Genomic DNA, 13,780 nt, shown 5'->3' on the forward strand with positions numbered 1-13,780 from the left:
GTTTGGAAATAAGGCTGTAAGATTATACAAAGATAACATACCACTGAAAGGAACTCATCATTTATAACCAAACATCACAAAGTGAGAGACACAGAACAGTTTTAAACCATCTGAAAACATGACAATTGACTTAATTACTATTTTCATTCTAGATAACAAACCAGCCAACATCAAAAACATTAAACTCTTAGCTATCTTCAAACCCAAAGCTCCCCCACCCCCATAATACAATGCCACAATTACCCAAGTTGCAAGAGCTTTTCTGAGACAACAGAGCAGGGAAAGCTCACACCACATTCCCCATCCCAGCACGGCACATTACAGCTTGCACTGTCAGACAACTTACACAAGCCACTTAACCTGAGCTGCAAAGGAAGTGTAATTAAGAGTCTTAAGCTATTTCTACAAAGTGGTATTCAGTAGGGGTGAGTCTAGTCCAGCAGTCTAACATGAGCCTTTTCTACTGCACTTGTGTTTAGTATTTTGCTGTAGGAGCTTTCATATCTAAATGGCAGGAGGCAGAAAACCAATGTATGCTTCTAACTGAAAAGAAGGAATTGTTTCATTACACAAACCAGCCCTCCATGTTTTTGAGAAGCTCTCATTTAGCAGAGGGCTCAGCATTCCCAGAGGGGGTCTCTGTGGAGACACAAGAGGCTGAGCACTCAGCAGTGAATGCAGTAGGAGCTCTGCTCTGTCTCGTACTTTCCCAGTGGCCACAGCCACACCAGCATCACTTGCTGCAGTGGGGGTGGGAATGTGGATCTCCATACTGGCATGAAGTATTTTCTACCTAAATGGACAACTATATTTCTCAGTTTTCTTCTGGCTCCATTAGTTTGGGGCATACACACTTAAGACTGAAATGTAAAGGCCACGTAAAGACTAAGCTGGACAAAAAAACTCCCAAGTCTCATCCTCAGCCTGGATGCCTCCAGTCCCCCAAGCAGTATTACAACAGGCTATTCTAACAAACCAGAGAGAGGTAACAGTAATATGAACTCTTACAAGAAAGTTAAACCATATAGACATACACTGACAAGAGCCTGGAGTAGAGTTAGTGAGCATTTACAAAAATGAATCATTATGTATAGATGCCTATCAGAAGAATAACATTTCTGGTTGCCATAAAAAACAACTCCAAATCGCTTTCTTCATTTGCCCCATACTCAAGACTTACCTAAATCTGAATAGAGAGATAGAATGATCTGATTGAATGCTGTACCTCAATAAATGAAAGTGATTTCAATAAATTCTATGTGTTTGATTTTTATCTGATTTACAGTTTCTTTAGAACACTTCAGGCCAACCCAAACAGTGCCACGAGACGCTCCAACTTCAAAATCCCAGAGTAGATAAGCTTTGCAAAAATGCATTAGCCAACATTTAAAAAATGTATCATTCGTTAAAGACCTGACCTCTGTACAAAAGTTTCACCATAAAACATAAGCATGGTTATGTAACCAAAGATATGTCCTGCACTAACTCACTGGCAAAGGAGAGCAAATGGAGTGGCTGTTTCTAATTTAAATTCCTTCTCAAGAACTACAAGCTACACTGGAAAAAACCCTTCATACCTGAGAATGACTCCTCCATGGAAGTCTTCACCCTACTCTCAAAAAACAAACACTCTCAAAATCAAGGCCACAGTTTTGCAGTCCCTTTAAAGTGACCTTATGCAGATACTCTGCCAGAAGAGGCAGACTCCTTCTTAGACACTTTGAGCTTTGTCTTCCTGCTTTTTTCAGCATTCGAGCAGTAGGAATTGTACAGCCCCACAGAAAACTGGATCAAAGACTTTATCCAGCTTGAAACAGGTAATTACGTGGCTTAAAGCAATTGGAAAATACTGTCTTTGCATATGACAAAATCCTGTTTATAGGCATAGCTCTTACCAATACTTTTTAAGCTATGAACTTTATGTGCTGAAACTATGTTTTCATTGTGTCTTTGTCTGGCACATAGCACACTGGCATCCAAAAGCACTTCTGCAATAGTCCACAAATAAAGGGTAGCTTTCTTTTTATCCAGTATAGTTCTGCTCGAGACAACACAAAGCTATGAAGTTAGAATGCGATGCATACGGCAAGACTGTTGGAAATTCAGGAAAAAAATTGAGGTCTAATGCCACATTTTAATCCATATTGATAAGCACTAACTAATGCATGATGGGTGTCTTCCATGATTTCAGAAACTTTAAAGGTTCAAAGGCATCAGCTCCCCTAAGAGGTGGCAGCTGGAAGCCAAGTGGGATGTGCTGGGCTATCTCAGGTCTCACTAGATACCTGTGTTTAGCCAACTGTTCAGCCTTAGAACTAAAGAATTAACTTAGAATTACATCTGAGTTCTCTGTGGACTACAACTTGACTCAGTACTTCACTTCCATGTAGATGTCTCCCTTCTATTGATTATCTGAATCCTCATCTGAGTCTATATCCTTTTTTTTTTCCCTTCCAGAGGCTCCAGGACCTCTTAAGCCCTTAAATTCATTTTACTATTTCAATAGTCAGGAGACATTGACAACACAACAACACAATTTGGACATGCAATACCAGGGCAAGTATTAGTAGTTCATTTTTCTGATGAGCTCTCTATCTGCTATCACTACTGAGTCAGTACAGTACACACTATCCATCAGATAGTGACACATGAAGCATATTCCAAAGATGCTAAATTAGAGCTTTATGAAACTTTTTAGAAATCTTTAAAGATAAATGTAGAGAATAAAGAACCATGATGGCTGTACCACAGCAGTCATGCCACGAAGAGGCACAGCACATAAGCTACTACAAAGAAGTAGAGCTGTCCACTGCCTTGGTCTGAGACAGATGATGGCAACTAGCATCCAAGAAGCACTACTGAAGCAAACAGTCCTAAAACCAAAGCATGTGTTACAATAAAAAGAATAATGAATACTGAATGATGAGGGAACTCTTTCCCTCTCAAGGGGCAAAAAAAAAAAGGTCTGTCAGAAGACAACTGAAGGTACAAACCCATCAAGATATTTCACAAAGTAGATCCCAGAGCACATGACTGGTGCACTACAACCTGTTTATCATGGTGCGAGTCTTGGTTTTTCAGTTCTGTCTCTGAAAGCCTGTTAACATTATCTGTACCTCAATGGCAGCTATCTGTTTAGTTAGTCACTCTAAATACAGCTTATTGTTGCACCCAATATGATAAAGCAAAATGTCACTCTACCTTAACAACCTGTGTATTATCGCCTGGCTTTATCACAGAATGAAATACAATAACAGACACTGCTTGCCAGTCCATTGATCCCACCATAATTTCTCTCCTGTCCTGCCTGCGTGGCAACATACACACTGCAATGTGTTTTCATCTCTCATTCTGTCTCTCTAAAAATGTTACCTCTTTCCCCATGAAAACAAGAAATAAATAAATAACAAAGAACATATCCACTCTAATTCTGCAGTAAATAAACAAAGTTATGTTGATGGATGAATATAGGCCAGTCATGAGTAACAGCAAAAGACATAGGCCCATAACTAAAATAAAAATCTGATTAAATTTATGTTTCTTATAGCAGCACAAGGGCCTTTATGCAGAAGGGAAGAATCTTGTGGAAAAGGGCAGAGGGAGGGATGCTTTCCTTTCCTTAGTTCAGAAAACAAAAGCCCCTCCTCCATTCTGCTGCACATCAAAAATAAACGATAAAAGATAATTTTTATGGCTGTATTCTTATTGCTTTATCTATTGCATGCCTCTCCTAGCACACAGGGGATTACCTGCATGGAATTAAAATTACTTCTTCTCAAATCAACCAGTTAATGTGTTCAGTACTTACACACTGAATTCAATAATCAGAATATCCCAACAGTATAACGAGAACCATCATACTACACAAATGGCAACCATTGCAGAGACAAAAGACAGTATTTTCCAACACTGCTAACAAGGAAATCACAGTCACATAAAAATAAAAGCTCAAAGAAGAATGATTGTTTTGTCAATTTACTAAAAAAACCCCTACATTCCAATTGCCACTCCTTTTGATTTTTTTTTCATTTAGACTTTTTGTCCTGATTATGCTGTTGCTATTACTACTGAAAACAGCTGCTTGCAGCTGAACAAGAATTAGGTAACAGAAGACAAGCTATAAAATGAAACACTTTGTGAATAACAACTAGGTCACCTGGGATTCTCAGGCATTCTCTCACCAAAAAGAACACATAGCTAGCTCATCTCTAAAGGAAAAAAAAAAATTCCTAAACCAGTTATTTAAATTAATTAGCATGCACATGCACACATTTCAACAGCCATCTTTTCACTCTGAGCCACACTCACCGCTTGCTTCTAATAGTCACATCCAATTCTCTTACACTCCCAGCTAATAGCTCCTGCTGCTGTGGAAAAGGTCTTCGTGCAAGCCTGTACTCACAGTAACAGGCTTGCCAGGCAAATAACAAGATGAAAAGCTCTTGCACCACCCCTAGCCGAGAGGAACCCTGAGCCTGGCACCCTGAGCCACAACAACGGCACTGCAGCCCTCAGAGCAGAAAACAAGTATTTTTGAAAGGCACTGCCTTCTAATTCCAGTGTACACGATGCCAACTGTGAAAACAAAAGCTGCTAAAAACAGCACGTGTGTGTGAGCATATGCACACAGAGCATCTTAGCTGGAATTAACTCACGTTTTCCCTCTATTCTCCCAACCCATCAGTGAACACAGCAGTCAATTGCACTACGCGAAATAAAATTCTATAAAATTCTGTACCAAGCATCATTGCTAATTTGCTACTGTAGCTTCTGCTGATAGAGGCAGAAGATGCAGCCTGTGCTCAAAGACCTGAAGAACAAAAGAAATACTGTATGAATTAACACTGCAAATTTCTGTTCAGAACTGACAAAAAATGGTACATAAGGCACACACCTCTAACCATTTCTATCATGCTTTAACACTAAAGACAAGACAATCTTACCAGGATTTACAGCTTTTTATCCATATTCACTGGATTTGTGAGCTTTGCATCCTTGCAAATGTGCCAGCCAGTTTGAAAGCCTTGCAGAACTGAATCTGTCTCAACCTCTGCGTCTCATTTACTGTAACACAGAGGATTTTCAAAGCCATGCCTCACAACAGCTGGCTTGTTTTTGCCTGCTTCCTATGATTGACAAGTTCATACAAGCTCTGTCAACTTTAACCTTGATAAGTGAAGGCTTAGTCTGTATTGTACGTTACATCACCAGAAACTTCTGACCTCAGGGAAAAGATCTTAGAGACTTCAAAGCTTTTCCTTTCCCCCACCCCCACCCCTGGATTTTCTTATTAAAGAAAAAAAATAAAACAAAACTTAAAAGTCCTTTAATTTTTTATGAGTTTTCATTTGTGAAAATCATGATCTGCATTTCCACAACTACAGCTCTGCAAGTTATAACTATTTACAATGATTTAAAAGATCAGTGTGTTACTAGGTTCCTTTCTGAACAACATTCAAATAACCAAGTCTTTAATTTTAGAGGAGAGTCTTCATCAACAACCCTCCAGCCTGAATTATTTTGCATGTGTTGTGTGCACAGGCGCCCTCTCTTGCAGGAGATTCTGCAGGGAAAGAACTGAATGCTTTCATGCTGCATGAGCACATTGCCACCCCCACGCTCCATCTTTAAAAGGTATAGTGGCTTTCATCAGAGCAAAGCTCCAGCTCCTTTCAATTTTTCTACAATAACATGTTAAAGACTTAATCCTGAAGTTGTGGATAAGGCTTTTATATGTATGAAAAGATAATTTTAAAGATGACTACTTTAAGACGAAAATGTTATTTAAACTGCATACAAAATCATATAGAGCAGTTAGATATTCAGTTAATAACCTCCCCTGAAATTCTTCTGCCTCCCAAAGCTGCCTGTATAATTTCAATAGAGAGTGAGAATGATTTCAAGAAAAAACACCAGTTTACGTAATACAATACAACTGTTAACAGACTGCAGCAAGTCTGGCTGGCCCATGCAGAGAAATGGAAGCTATAGCAGCCACACTACTTTTTAGCACAAAACTTCACTCACATTTACTGACATAAACAGTCTCCTGCATGACAGCAAACCATAACCATGTTGCCTAAGGGCTTATAGCAGAAAGTGAACATTTCACAGGCTAGCTTTTAGTACCAGAACACCATAAAGCCATTCCACATGTCAGAAATGTATGAACTGCCGCAATGAGGAGACAAATCAGTCACCTATTTCCAATTATGCTTTTCATCAAGTAACTTAAGGGAAAATAATATCTACAGTGCATCAGCACACAATGCTTTTATGACTATAATCACTGGAATCTGTATCTTTTATTAGCTCTCAATCTCCATACTCAGCTGCTGTTATCATCAACAGGGCTACATGAAGATAGCTGGATTTCAAGAAATGACACTAAAATGCACGACTTTATATGGTTTTCATTCTAATCCTCTTTGCAGGGAAAGAAGTAAAATCAAACTCAAAAGAATCAAAAGAATACAAAAATGAACTAATGCATACAAATTTATCTCTGTTTCTCTCTCCACAAACACTTTAGTGTGTTTTTCTTTTACTCACTCCCAATTTCAGAATCATTAGGACTTCTTCCAGCTATTCATGCTTAGTAACACATTTAGGGGCAGGGGAGGAAACTTTCCTTAGGAAGAAACTACACTCCAACATTTCACCAGCCCCTGATGGCCTCGCATACCCCTAAGCTGTCACTGCATGCACAGTGAGAACAGATGTGCCAGGAGCAATTAAGGCAAAAATAATTTTACTTGGTAGCAAGAAGCTGCAAGTAGAAAAAAAGGGATATATGAGATGGGATAGCCACCCTCAAGTTTAGAAACAGGGATTCAAAGTTCACCTAATGAAGGCAGAGGGAGAGTCCACATTTTCAAGGGTGTGAAGAATGCACAAATTGGATGGGGGAAGCAACAGGGCTGTATTACTGTAGTGTACTGTAAACCAAGCACAGGTTTTGGAGGCAGTCCAGCACCCATTTAATGAGATCCAGCAGCTGCTGGTGAGCCTGAGTGGAGCATCTCACCGATCTGCAGGATGAACACCTGACAGCTGCCGGCTGAGTGCTGCCAGGAGAGTGAGGAGTGGGGAGGCAGTGGCAGGAGCCTGCAAGTTTTAACAATCTCATTTAGCCACAACCAACCCCCAAATCCCAAAATAATGCATTTGTGATGCTTATGAAGATGCCCACACATCTCTAGGCTCAACCAGCCTTAAAGTTTTAAAATGGACAAGAGGAAGAAAAAGACTACAAGTGGGGCAATTTATCATGTAACTTCTGCCTTGATCCTAATGTATGAGAAGAATCTGGTTCAACATTTTGCTATTTGAAGAGCTACCCTGTGCTAGTGGCCATATGCATTTAGATATTTTTCTTTTAAAAGATTAAGAATCCACAGATTGGTATTTAATTTTTAAAAGGGCATTTACATACATGAGATGAATATTTTTTAAAAGAACAAGCCAGATGGTATAATGCTAAGAGATAACATGCAACTGAAGATACAATGTATGAAACTCAGAGGAAATGTGTAATGCCTACCAAAACACCCAACCACCATTCTTCCTTCCCTCTCTCTGTCCCCTCCAAAGGTTGAATTAAATAGCAACTAAAAGAAACATCCACCAGAGAACTTAAGTCCTACTCAAATAAGGAAAATCCAGAACTCATCTAGAAAAGCAGATGAATAAGGAAAATATGGTAAATACAGACATTTTAAAAGAAAAGCAGAGATACAAATCCTTAAGAATGTGTTAGGACAAAAAAACCAAAAACATAAAAAACCAACAACAACAGAAAAAAGAGAGAAAAAGGCACTTACTCAAACACAGATATCTGCCAAACAGATTATAGGGATGAAAGAAAATAAGGCTGAAGCAAAAAATTGACATGGTCTCCACAGCTGCACAAGCAAAGAACAGCCTTTGTGGAAACTATCCTCAGATGCTGCACACCATTAGAAGCGGGTAGCCATAAGCTTCCTGAGCCATATGACAGTCACCTGAAACTTCCACAGGAAATTGCTGAACTGGAATCTGTGATGCACAGCTACCTGTTTCTCTTGGTCAGCTGTTTGAGAACAGTGACACACCCAGTGTAGTGTGTGGGGAGGGAGGGTGTGAGGGTGCTGAAGAGAAAAAAATAAGAGAAAGAAAGCAAAAAAAAAAAAAAAAAGCTCACTGATAAAATTAATCTGGAGAACTTCAGAATCAGAAACTCAACATCTGAAATAACCAAAAAAAGTAGAAATTTTATTAAGAGATTCAGGAGCTGCACTAATGACTAAAAATGACAAAGAATAATTTGGGCATTTGTAGAAAAGATGTGCCTTGGATGCACTACTAATCTTAGAAAGGGTCACTGCGCATAGGGACAAGAGTGATCTGGATGACAGAGACTTGGGCTTTTTAGATAAGTTAGAAAATTAAATTTTATCTCACCTGAGGCTCTTAAAAATGTTACTCCCATGAGACAGTCCTCACTCATCTCATCACACCATTCACATCAGAACTCATTAGATATAGATGATTCACAAAAGGGGTGAAAAACTAGGTGGCAGCAGTTGCTGCTATGAGGAAATTATTCAGATTTAATAAACGCGAAGTAACCCACAGGAGAGACTTCTTGTACATATACAATGATGTACAACAGAAATTACTGAAGGAAAACTACAAGAAGGAAAAGCTGAATTTCACAGACTGTTCTATGAATATACAATCTTCATACTTCACAGCAGTAAAAAACTAAACAAAACCCCCAAAATAAAGCAAAGCTCAAAGATAGACCAGCAGAGCCTTGGCAAGATACCCAGCTGCATGATACCCACTACACTCCTGGTTTGCCCTGGTTTTCTGTTTCCTCCCCAAGCACCTGCTACTGGCTCACACAGAGAAAAAAACCTGCCTAGGTAGACCTTGGGTCTGCTTTTAAGAATCAACATCCATCAGCTGCCATTATGTACCAGTGATTCAAAGTTGCACTGTCTCAGAGTATGGTACTTATATATCTGTTATTAGTCAGCCACATACACTAGTACACTGAAAGGACATAATGGTTCATGGCAATGAAACTTGTACTAATTACAAGCATTCACAGAAACCTAAGGAAGCTGAAAGGTTACAGGAGATTTCTCATATATGACTAGATGCTGTTAGACTCACCCTCCTCTGTATGCACAGAAGAGCTACAGTAGGTTTTTCCCATTTCAGAAAAAATGCAAACTTTATAACAGCCCAGACTGTACTGTATCACTGCTATATGATAAACATTGATGACATCACTGGCCAAAAAACTGGTCTGAGAAATGCCTTAATAATCTGTATCTCATGATAAAGAAATGCTAAGGACATAGACCTGCTGGATCAAGTCCAGAGGAATGCCAGGGAGATGATCAGAAGGATGGAACACCTCTCCTGTGAAGACAGGATGAGAGAGTTGGAATTGTTCAACCTGGAGAAGAGAAAGCTCTGCGGAGCTTGTTAACACATGCATGAAGTGTTTGCCAAAGTAATTTTTCCACTGATTTCTAAGGAAGCAGTTGCACAAGATCATACTATTTCTTCCTCACGTGGAAAAGGGTGAAAACATTTTACATAGCTCTAGTAATATCTTGGTAAGTCCTTCAATGCCTGAGACATACTTGTCCTGCAATGTTCAGTCAGGAAAAGCAACTCACAGTTTGACTGCTTAACTGCAACAATAAATGATTACCTTCAGGAAGGTCAACAAGGCAAAGTACCAGGTTTTTCCCTGGGTCACGGCAATCCCAAGCAGAAGTTTAGGCTGAGAATGGACAAAGACCAGTCTTGGAAAGAAGGACTTGGGGGTGTTTGTGGACAAAAAGCTCAACAATGACTTAGGAGTGTGCACTTCCAGCTGCCAAATGGTTATATCAAAAGCAGTTTGGCCAGCAGGTCAAGGGAGGGGATTCTTTCCTTCTATTCTGTTTTTGTGAAACTTCACCTTGATAACTGCATTCAGCTCTGCGGTTCCCAAAAGAAAAACATAGCCCTGTTGGAATGTGTCCAGAGGAGGACCACTACTATGACCACAAGACTGGAATGTCTCATTGAGCACAAGCTGAGAGAGTAGGGTCTATTCAGCCTGGATTAGAAAAGGCTCCAGGGAGACCTTACAGCACCTTTGAGTACCTAAAGAGGGCTACAAGAAAACCAGAGGGACTTTTCACAAAGTCATGTAGTGATAGGACAAGGGGGAATGGCCTTAAGATGGAGGAAGGCAGGTTTAGATAAGGTATTAGTAAGAAATTCTGTACTGTGAGGGTGGTGAGGCACTGAACAGGTTATCCAGAGAAGCTGTGGATCACCCACGCCTGGAGGTGTCAACCAGGCTGGATGGGGCTCTGACAAACCTGATCTAGTGGCAAGTTCCCTGGCCATGGCAGGAGGGCTGGAACTAGATGATTTTTAAGGTCCCTTCTGAATCAAACCATTCTAGGATTCTATGATTCTTAATAAAGAAGTTTAAAATAGCTATGCTACACAATGCTGGCAACAAACGTTCTCAATAATTATTTAAGGAAACCCTTTGCTACATATAAAACTCCCAAGCCTTCAAGTCTTGTATTTTAGTAGCTCAGTTCCTAGTTAAACTGATCCTAACACTATATATTGGTACTTTATTAAGTTTTTTAACATCACAGTAAAAGAAACCCAAACAAAATATAGAATTTAAAATTTCTGGAGTTACAAAAAACTGCATCGTTTCTATGAATATTTCCAATGACCAATTTATACCATCTACTATTGTAAATATGAAGAACTAATTTGTCTCACTATGGATTGTTGGGGGTTTTTTTTCCCTACCGTTAATTAGTCCTGATAGATATGTAAACTCTATTATGGTGACAAATGAGAAAAAGCTTAGAGAAAGAACTATCAATATACACATGTATGTTTTATATGTCTGTGAATATATATATATGCACACACACACACAACCATATATGCATGATACAAATAAACACATACACAAATGGACTACTGGTAATTTTAAAATTCTTTTCCATCTTACTCAATTCAGAAGACATAAGGTAACTCACATTCCTGTATTGCTGAAAGTCCTTCTCCTTCCTTGAAAAATACTTTGCTGCTGCTCCTGGTGAGCATAGAGCCTAGATATTCACAAGGTGTTGAAAAATCTTCCTTATAAAGAGCCTAAAAAAAACTTGGGAACATGTCTATAGGCTCCTGTTTCTGGATTATCGAAGATTTTTCTAGAACTTGGGCATTTAGGATGACATAGGCATTAACAAATCATTTTTATGTTGGTTTTGCATCATAAAGGCTGTTCCTCATCTTTAAGACTTCAACTCAAATAGGAATAACTACTAAGGTATGAAAACACTGAAAGAAATACTTTACTGTGTTTAATTAGAGTTGACTCACACTGTGGTCCTACACTTGACATGCATATGCTCTTGGACTTGACACCCATTAAATGTTGAAATATTTTCTGCAGCCTGTGATCTCAGATATCTTTTTTCACTTTTTGAAGTTACGTAACTTTAATAGGCATCACAGGAACAAATTAATAGAGCTAGGAGTAAAATATTCTTAGAAAGTAAATAAAGACAATGTCTGTAAACATGTCTAGTAGATGGCAGGTTCTTAAGAACTAGATCATAAAGCATTATTCTTTTGAAGCAGAGTAACTTCTGTGTGCATGTCATACTGCAGGAAGCCACAGACTACTGGTCAGAGCATCCATTTCCCTCTTTAACCTTTTGAAAGTCTATTTCAGCTTATATAATTACCTTTCTTATAGAAGTATCCACAATTTCTACCAGGATAAGTCATTTTACAAATGGAAAAAGAGAGACATGTTTAAAGAAGCACAGACTTTGCATATGTAAAAAGGTAAGCTTTTGTAACTAATTTGAAATAGAAAGAGTGGCACCACCAAAAAAAAAAAAAAAAAAGCACCATTTTTTGTTTTACAGATCAGCAGAATTGTATAATGCTTTTAAGCTGTCCTAAAGTTAAGAACATACACAGAATCACATCAACCCCTGATGAGTATAAAAATACTCATCTCATGTTAGATGATTTCATCCCTGTAAGTTCATAAGAAGAGTGGTTTGTTTCTTCCATAAGAGATGACAATGGCTGCTATGGACCACTATTTTCTTTTCCTATGTAAGTAATACCCTAAACTATTAAATACTGCAGGTCAGAAGAACATGTTGCCTCTTTTAAAAGGGCAGATTAAACAACCTGAATTCATTGGAAGCACTCAGTAATCTCAGAGAGGAAAAATAGATCTCAAAGATGAAAGAGGTTCACAAACTATCTTCATCAACTTAACATTCACACACCAGCTCCCCTCCCCCCCCCCCACAAATTTTTCAAAGCAGTGTTAATTTAGCTTTTACAACTGTGTGCTAAAAAAAAGAACAGCCAAGAAAATACTGTAGCAAAAAGCTCAGGAGAAAAAAAAAATCAAATGTCAAACGCCTTTATTTTTGTTTGTTTGTTTTTAAAAAGCCATTTGCTGTTACAATATTCTAACCCTTTTTTCATTCTAGATTCAGTGCATTAAAAGGACTTGTATTTCTGAGGAAAATAATCATGGAAGCTGTAGTAAATAGTAAATATTCAAAGTTTATTTCGAGTTCATAATTTTTTTTCTTTTCTGAAAACAACTGTAGGGGAGGGAGGCCAGAGGCACCTTGTAGTGCAAGGAGAGTCTCTAACCTGGAGAAAGCAACCATGGACTCCACAGCTGTCTCTCAACTTGGGTTCCTAAAAATCTCATGCCCACAAATGCAGAATGGCCACTGCTGTGTTCAGCCCCACCACACTGACTTTAGTAGCACAAAGGTCTCAGCAGCACCAAATAACAGCTGCCAGCAATTTAATCCAAACAAATTTTAAAAGAGATTATTAAATATGACCATAAGGAAAACCTCAGGATTTGTTACTATTCATGTTCTAGAATATACCCTGAATTAGGCAGATTTGCTAGCCATTTGCAGATTGCTAGATTTTAAAAATAGAAAACTAAATGCCTTTAGGGCAGCTCAAAAATCATAAAATCAATCTATGCCATGAGACCAGTTCCTTCTGAGTACAACAATGCCTTGTTAAAAAAGGAGCACATGGAAATATATATTCTTTCCCATAAGGCGGCCATTCATTATCACAGAGTGGTAGATCACAACACAGGAATTAAATGCCCAGTTAGTTTTAATTAGTTAATTAGCTAGTTTTAATTCGTTAGTTTTTTGAATACACAAGGCCTATCAACCCTCTGCATATCAATGTTGAGAGAAAGACTGTGAGAGAGACCATTTCACAAAACCTTCTGTAATGTGGTAAAATGGCCAAATACTACATCTGAAATAGTATGTCAAATAGGCTCCAGCTGAAAAAAAAATTACTGCAGCTGGTGCCCAGTCATGTGATTTTCATGGATTCTATGGTTATAAAGGAAGAATTATGCGGCACAAACACAGCTAAAATGCTGGCGTAGGAGTATTATTCACATGCTTTTGTGACGGCTTCAGTGCCGGTAGATGGGAATAATTTCACTTGTCCAGAGATGCTGCCCGCCCACAGCAGCCCGGCTGCTCCTGCCTGCTCCCCCTCCTTCCCTCCCCACGCGTGTGCGCACACTCGCACCCTCGTGGGCTGCTCGTTTTGGAGCCGCTGTGCTAAGTACAAAGGGCTACTAGAAACTAGGAAAAGAGGGGCTGGTCTCTTCAGCTAAGCCATAAGCAATGCAAAATACAATCATATGAACCCAGAAATAAATACA

General features: G+C 38.9%; 1 protein-coding gene across 3 annotated transcripts in view; it reads right to left on the bottom strand.

The window, feature by feature from the left end:
- SHROOM2 (shroom family member 2) overlaps positions 1–13,780 on the bottom strand; it is a 118,421-nt gene that overhangs the window by 20,427 nt on the left and 84,214 nt on the right. The gene's annotated exons all lie outside the window — the stretch shown is intronic.

Source organism: Poecile atricapillus, chromosome 1, assembly GCF_030490865.1.
Source record: "Poecile atricapillus isolate bPoeAtr1 chromosome 1, bPoeAtr1.hap1, whole genome shotgun sequence".
Lineage (NCBI taxonomy): Eukaryota > Metazoa > Chordata > Aves > Passeriformes > Paridae > Poecile > Poecile atricapillus.